Source organism: Arachis hypogaea, chromosome 12 (assembly GCF_003086295.3).
Source record: "Arachis hypogaea cultivar Tifrunner chromosome 12, arahy.Tifrunner.gnm2.J5K5, whole genome shotgun sequence".
Classification (NCBI taxonomy): Eukaryota; Viridiplantae; Streptophyta; class Magnoliopsida; order Fabales; family Fabaceae; genus Arachis; species Arachis hypogaea.
This window is the reverse complement of record NC_092047.1, coordinates 14,764,853-14,773,030: the sequence shown is the minus strand read 5'-3', so window position 1 is coordinate 14,773,030 and position 8,178 is coordinate 14,764,853. Positions and strand designations below refer to the sequence as shown.

The window sequence follows — 8,178 nt, the reverse complement described above, 5'->3', positions numbered from 1 at the left end:
ATTATCCTAATGGAATCACGGTCTACCTCCGATAGAACTTGACATGTTTTTTAAGTTTTTATTGGAATAAATTAATTCGTTCTTTTAATTAGTATATTATTTTATTTAAATTTCGTATATATTTTATAGATAATATTTATTACTATTATTTCAGATTAATATATTTTATACTAATTAAAAGAATAGATTAACTTAGAAACTTGAAGAACATGTCAAATTCTCTTAGAAGTAGATCAAAGATTCCATGAAGATAATAATTTTATCTTTGTGTATTGTATTAGAAAAGTATCCTCCCTCTACTCCTGTAACAAGGACTCTATTTTCAGATATCACAAAATTATATCTTTAATCCAAGTCTATTCCCCCACGATGTATGTCTTTGTGTTCATATAATATTAACACACCTTTTAAAAATTGTTTTACATGCATCTTGAATTTGTTCCAATCCTCAGTCCAAATTCCTTCTAAGTCAATGTTGTAATTCTCGTACATAAAGACCGTTGTTTCCTTATTCCCATCATTTCCCTCGAAATAAATCAATTCTCGTAAAAAAAATTCCAACAGCAATGTCAGAATTTTTAACAGAATTTTTGTTACAAATCAATTGATATTGATCTATTGATATTGATCCTAGTTGACGGATCATAATTAAATAAAAATATAAAATTAAAAAAATAAAATTAAAATTAAAAGTTAAAATACATGTCTTCACAAACATGTTAATAAAAATCAAGTATTAATTCTTAAACATAACTAATGATGCGAAAAGAGATAGTAAATTAGTCACTAATACAAAATACTTTCTCAATTTAAATGAACAAGACAGCAACAAATTCAAAATTTAGTCGTGATAATCAGTAATAAATTCAACTCGAATGATTTTCAACAACAAAAAAATTTAACTAAATATATCATTCTTAATCACATGCCTAACAAGAATCAATCATTCCAATTACATGATAGTTACAACATGCAAATTGGAATCCAAGATATGCATAGAAGCACATTCATAAGCAATTGGTGAATGAAAAGTGTTTTGAAATTGTGGTTATAGCGGCTCCATAACGTTTTGGCGTGGCAGGTTTTGACCTTGCCGCCATATGGTGGTCGCCGCATTGGGGTTTTCACGGGAGCGCCATGGCGGCCGCAATTATGGTGGCGCCATGGCGGAACGCAATTCAAATGGCAGAAATTGCGGGGTTTTTCAGATTTTCCAAAAATTCTAAGGGTGTTTCGGATAATTTAGAAAACCTAAGTGATCCCACTAACCACTAGCCCTAATAATCAGCCTCTTATTCAAAAACTCCCTCCTTTGCCTCATCTTTAAAAACAACTTTTCTCGGTCTCTGTTCTCTGTGACGCTGCTCTATACGCCACCCATCGCCGCCACTCATCGCGCCGCCACTCATCGCTCATTGCTCATCACCACAACCACTCTTTGCTGCCACTGCTAACCACGGTTCCCTCTCTGGTTCGTACATCTTGTTTCAACTTTCTCTAGTCCTACTTTCAACTTTCTCTAGTCCTACTTTTTTTTTTCTTTTTTCTCTTCCCTGCTGCATCTTGTTTCAACTTTCTCTAGTCCTACTTTTTTTTTCTTTTTTCCCTGCTGCCCCTTCTTTATCAATAATCAGTGTTAAATTTTTCGCCATTTTCCGCAACACCATCCGCTATAACTTTATGGTGAATTTTTGGCTCACCGCCATGAGCCGCCATACGCAATAAAAAAACTATTATGAAACAAACAAGAACCATGTTCAATTAAAGTGCACATAGCATGTTCAAACACCAAAAAGCTTTCACAACCAATACCACAAGGTTAATGTCAAAATAAAATTTCACGCCTAATATAACCCAAAACAAATTAAACAAAGTTAATCAAATAGGGTTACATAGGATCAATTCCTTAATCTTGTGTTATTGGGCAAAAGACCTCAAACATTCAAAAAGTGTAAAAAAAAATTTGGTCAATTAGCATAGCACATTCATGTAAATAGTCATACCAAGTGGAAAACAAGCATTGAGCTCAAGGAATTGACCAAAATTTTTAATCAAAAGCTCGAGGTAATTTGGCAAACACTAGACATGCATTCGTATTAAACATGTAAAATCAATGCACCAAGTATCAATTTAGAACTCAATTCAAAAGAATGCCATTCAACCAAAATTTCAACAACTTCTCACAAAACAAGCATTCTTTGAAACTCAATTCATACAAGTTTTCAGAACTTTCTTATTCTAATTGTTGGTTTGATTCTGATTTATTTTTATTCTTTCTTCCTCCTCCTCATTGTCTATTCCAATTTGTTCCTTGGTTGGGTTGTTCTTGATTCTTTGGTTGAATTGTTAATTCTATTTTTTTTACTTTGAATTTTTTTTTTTTTATTAATTCTGGTTTAGGATTGATTCTATCTTTTGACTCATTCAATGATTTTTTTCTAATTTATTTGTTCTGTTGCTGATTTATTTCTTTAATTCTGGTTTTACTTCTATTGCTCCTGCTATTTTCCTCGTCGCTAACGAATGAGGCAACTGGTGTGTTTTGCCTCTGGTGTTCTGATTCTCATTCGTGGCAACTGGTGTGTTTTGCCTCTCTTCTTTGCGAATTGCCTCTGAATCTTTTGTTTTTTTTGCATTTAGTTGTTGATTTTTACTGTTGATCAATGTAGTGGTGATGGTGTTGTTGCTATATATAAGGATGTCAATAGGACAGGGGATGCCTCCCTGCTCCCGTCCCCGTCCCCGCCCCTACCCCGGCCCTGATCCCCGCCATGGGGGGATAATTGTCCCCGTCCCCCCGCGTTTCCCGCGGGTCCCATTTTCCATCTCCCTATGTTTAGCATTTATATGAAAATTATAGTAAAAAAAAATTAAAATACAAACTACAAAACATTATTGCATGCTTTGGCTAACTTCTTGTCCTCCCTCTTATGTTTCTTCTTGTCCTTCCTCTTGTGTTTCTTGGAGTTGTGCTTCAATTGGTTGACCCTCATCACCTTGAGTTGGTTCTATCTCATTATTATTTTCAATAGGAGTTGAGTTAAAACTATCCATCCGGTACATAAACAGCAAAATTTAACACAGAAACACTAAATTAGATTCTAGCTCAACTTCATATACAAAGAAAAAATTCAGAAAACAAAAATAAAAAGCTGTATAATTCTGAACAACTATATAAAAGCAAAACAGGGCCTGTATAATTCTAAACAACTATAAATAAGAAGGAGTGAGAATGGATGATCTTGAATCACACAAGTTTGCAACAGGACTGCCATGTAATTAACGCCAACACTATAAAGGAGGATTTCATGGAACCATTATTTCTTTCTTCTCTATTTAAATTGATGAAAAAGTTAATTTACTAACAATATAGTACAAACATTGCATATGAGTTGAAACTTGAAAGCTGAAACTTAAAAGTAAGTAGAAAAACATATATAGAACTCCATGTATGGTATGCTCACAGCATTTACTTATATAAATTTAATTAAATTAATCTGTTTTAAACTATAACTATTAAGCATCCTCACAGTACAGACTTGTGATGCTGATGGCTTTGAGAATATGCATGCGATACCCAAATACACAAATTGCAGAATGTCAACCAAGCATAAGTCCTTTTAATTTGGTATGAGATGCCAATACCAATATGTTATGTATTTATTTATTACATATTTGTAATAATAAAAAAAATGACATTAATTAGCATGCATTCAAATTAATGAAGTAAAATGCCAAAATCCAAGAAGCAAAGGAGAGAACAGAGAATCTTACCAGGGATAAGGGAGAAATGGCCGAAGAGGTGAGAGACGCAGGTGAAAAGAAGAGTAGAGACGCAGAGTAACAATGCAAGACGGCGGCGGCGCAGGAGTTGAACGGACTCAACGGAGCAGCAACGTTGGCGAAGAAAGAGGGGGAACGGCGCGGTGCGGTGATGACGCGGTGAGTGGGCCGGCTGAAACGGACAGTGGCGAGGCCGCGAGGGATGTGTTCAGAGGTGGCTAGCTGGGTGCAAAGAGGACGGAGAGAACGCAGAAGGGGGGTTCGCGTCTTCGCGAGGAGGGTGAGGGTGACTGGGTAGCGGGTAGCGGGTAGCGGGTAGCGGCACTAGTGTGTGGAAAGAGGGGCTAGGGTTTCCAAATTTTCGATATAAATATAAAATGGTCATTTTTTTATTATGACCAACTCACATCTATTGCAACAACAGCTAGCCACTATGTATTTGCTTATTTGTTATGCTTTTCTCTTCACAAAACAATTGATCATAAGCCCATGGCCCTGTCTTCACATACACAGCAGATTTCACAAAGTAATCATTTCTCAGGGTAGCAATCTAATGAAAAAAATGGGGTAGTATTGTTAAGTGGGTGCTTATGTGAAAGTGTGGAGTATAAAAACTGTGAGTTCTGCTGTGACTATATTAGTATGTTTTGTGGTGATTAAGGCTACCTATAGTTGACTGGCCAATAAAATTAAGACACATGGATGTATAACTAGTTTTAAGAAAAATATGGTAACTGAAAATAGTACCACAATGGCAGAGTGGTAATTACATGTCCTGAACCATTTTTTGATGGATTGGGCTTTGAGTGAAATGGACAATAAACAAAAAAAATTGAAATTATAATAATATAATTCAAAAAATGTGTGTCAAAGTGAGATGAAATATATAGTAATTAGTTTGACCAAAAAAAAGAAATATATAGTAATTAGATACTGGGTGAATTAAATAGTTAGAACTGGTTAATGTCTAGGATTGGGGTTGTCCAATCCATTTGACCAAAAAAAAAGTTAGAATGGGTTAAAAAAAAGGAATGATGCAAAATAAAGTAGTAAATATTATATCCAGTACGAAAATAAAAATAGTAAACATTGTAATGTCTAATGCTCAGAATTCTATTATAAACAATTGTTATCATTTGTAACAATATTAAATTAAAAATATTAATTAAAATGAAGAAAGTCGCTATCATTGTTAACATTTGTAAAACAAAATCTTAAATAGTGAAGTGTGAAAATCTATACTATATTTATACAATTGTAAGTCTTTTACATTTTTTTAAAAAAAAAATAATAAACTCTCTCTCAGTTGGTAAATTTTAAAATCTAAATGATTAAGTTAATTACCATAAACGCTAACTATAAAATGATCCCGTTATTTTTTAATCTATATGATAAATTATTTATATTTCATAGATATTTTAAGAATCATGAAAAGCGTAAGAAAATTATTATTATAACTTGTAACCAAAGAATTTTATACTAAACACTAAAAAGGTAACGAAATTAAATTTTATGTGAGAGAAATTGAAAACCATAAACTAATATTATTACAAATAATATTCAATTAATTATAAATTACTTAATTAATAAATAGAAGAACTACATATCCTCCATATTTGCAACTATTTTTTTTGTTTGACCAAAATAAATTTTAATCTTTGTAGTTAAATATAAACCCTAAAGTTTGTATAATTAAGCTAATTATCATAAATGCTAACCACATGATGACTCATTTATTTTTTTTATCTACAATATATTACTGATTAATGAATTAATCTCTACATACAAGTGTTTTGTATTTACAAGCTTTACAAGTCTGAACGAAATCTACTCATTAAACGCGCTGTTTGTTACGTGCCTTTCTAACAGAATTTTAAATCAATTCAAATCAATTAACGCACAAATATATAACTTCTATTTTTCAAAAGATTTCGTTTCTTTTTTCGAGTTTCTTGTCAAATTTGTTGGATCTCCTTCATGCGTTCTCTCTTTGCTTTGTTTTTTTTTCGATTTTCATAGTTTTTGAAATCAAGCTTTGAAATCATTTTGAAGATAATAGAACTTCAGAAATACACCCAAACGATTACATAAATACACCCAAACAGTTACAGAAATACACCCAAACGGTTACAGAAAGGATTACAGAAATACACCCAAACGGTTACAGAAATACACCCAAAGGATTACAGAAATACACCCAAACGATTTAATAAATACACCCAAAACAGGAGGAGACAGTATATTTCTTCTTGAAATCTTTTAATGTTTTGCTGGTTAAGGATGAGGCACATGGCAAAGACAATCTAGAAGAAAAACCTAAAAGAACAGTAAAACAGTACCTTGAATAACGTTTCTTCCTTTTTTCTGGTGATTTTTTATGGAGATTTGTATCTTTTCTTCTTGATTTCTTCTACTCTTCGTGAGGAATTGGAACGTTTCTGCAGAATCGTAGTAGTTTGTTTTGAATGTCCCTTGAATCTTGATGGTTTGCGTTTTGATTGAGGAAGAAGAGGAAGAGTGAACGTGTTGTGGAAGGGGCGCGTGTTTTTTTCTTGATGGTTTGTGTTTTGATTGAGGAAGAAGACGAAGAATGAACGTGTTGTTTTTTTCTTAGACTTGGAGCAACTTGTATAACTTATAAGTCAAAAAGGCTTGTATGTGTAGCAGACCTCTATATTACTTATATTTTAAATATGCTATGAGAACAATTAAAAATAAAAAAAAAATATTGTTATTTATGAGAACAATAAAAAAATGTACATTAACTTTATTACTAATAAAATTAAATAATTTAGATATGAAAACGTGAATCATATATATATCTTTTAAATCTTAAATCTTAAATCCTCAACTTAACAACTTTTAAATTTAATTTATTATAATCCCTACTCTCTAAATACACAAACCTTTTAATCTAAATTGTTTTGACTACACCATGAATATTAATTCTGATACCATTAGTCGTAAATACATAGCTTCTTAACTTAAATAATCCCAAAATTAACATGCTAATATTATTTATGCATTTTACTTTATTAAAAAAATTGTTAAAGACTTGCAATTGTATAAGTATAATATTACTAGTAGCGGTTTTTTTATTTTAATTAATAATTTTTACTACTTTTTTGGGCTGTATAGTGATACAATGCTTACTACTTTATTTTGCATCAATTTCTTTCTTTTAAACCACATTCTAACCATTTAATTTACTGAATGTCCAATTACTATTTTCTTTTATTTTGACACACATTTTTAGAATATTCCACTGTAATTCCAATTTTTTTTATTGTTCATTTCACTCAAGGCCCAATCCATTAAAAAAATAGTTTTGAAACCTGTAATTACTATTCTGCGATTGTAATAATGTTTTTTGGGCTACCGTGTTTACTTTGAAAGGATACATTTAGTTATTGTTTTTATCCATGTGTCCTAATTTTATTAGTCAGTCAACTATAACCACACTTAGCCACTATAAAATATGCCACCACAGAAGTCACCAACTTAAAATGCCCTTTAAAAATTTTTCTACAAACACGCAATGTGAAGAAGAATGAAACTCTATTAAGTATCCCTTATCCGGAATGCATGCAAGCACATTATAAATAATTAGATGTTCTATCCCAGATGAGAAAAAATGGATCCAGATCATTTTTTGCTGCTCCTTTATAAAATGAGAGCATCATGTTATAAAACAAAGGCAAAAATCTTATTATAAAACCTATTATTATTTATATTGTTTGTTTCTCATGTAATTTGACATTTTCGAATGAATATATGACACGTTTAAGAAAGAACAAAAAATTGAATAATCTACCTTATAACTAAATATAATAACCATATAATAACAGTAGTGCTACGTTACCAACTTTTTATCTGTTAAGATCTGCCAACTTGAGTTGAGCTGGACATCAAGCCCATTGACGAACGGATTTTTGATGGTTTAGAATTTCACAAATGAATTCTCGTTGCTAGTATAGTTCCTAAACCAAACAATAATCCTTTCATACAAAAAGTTGTTTGTCACTAGTACAAACCCCTAAAATTTATAAACCGAAGTATTGGACCTCGGGTCGTTCTCCCTAGGAATTACAATAAAGTGTCTTGTTATTGATTATGAGTTATTTTGGGGTTTTGGATAAGAAGCATGAAAAGTAAATGGCAATGAAAATAAACTAACAAGTAACAACTATAAAAGTCTCTTGGTAAGATGTGAGAACTAGAAGTCCTATCCTAGTTACCCTCCTCAATTGTGATGAGAATTGTTCATTGCTACCACTTAGTTAACCCTTACTAATTAAAGGAAAGTCAAGTGGATGAATTGACTTGAGCTACAAGTTCTAGCCAACTCCCAAGGAAAGACTAGCTTAGTGCACTTCAAACCAATTAGCAATTTCT

The 8,178-nt window shown here is 31.9% G+C and overlaps 1 long non-coding RNA gene across 1 annotated transcript; it reads right to left on the bottom strand.

Annotated features, from left to right (window-relative positions):
• Nucleotides 1-2,606: 2,606 nt before the first annotated feature.
• LOC112726964 (uncharacterized) lies at nt 2,607-4,376 on the bottom strand. Its single transcript, XR_003165492.3, has 2 exons — nt 3,775-4,376; nt 2,607-3,046 (listed from the first exon to the last, which is right to left on the bottom strand). It is a non-coding gene; the product is annotated as an uncharacterized lncRNA (long non-coding RNA).
• Nucleotides 4,377-8,178: the final 3,802 nt, after the last annotated feature.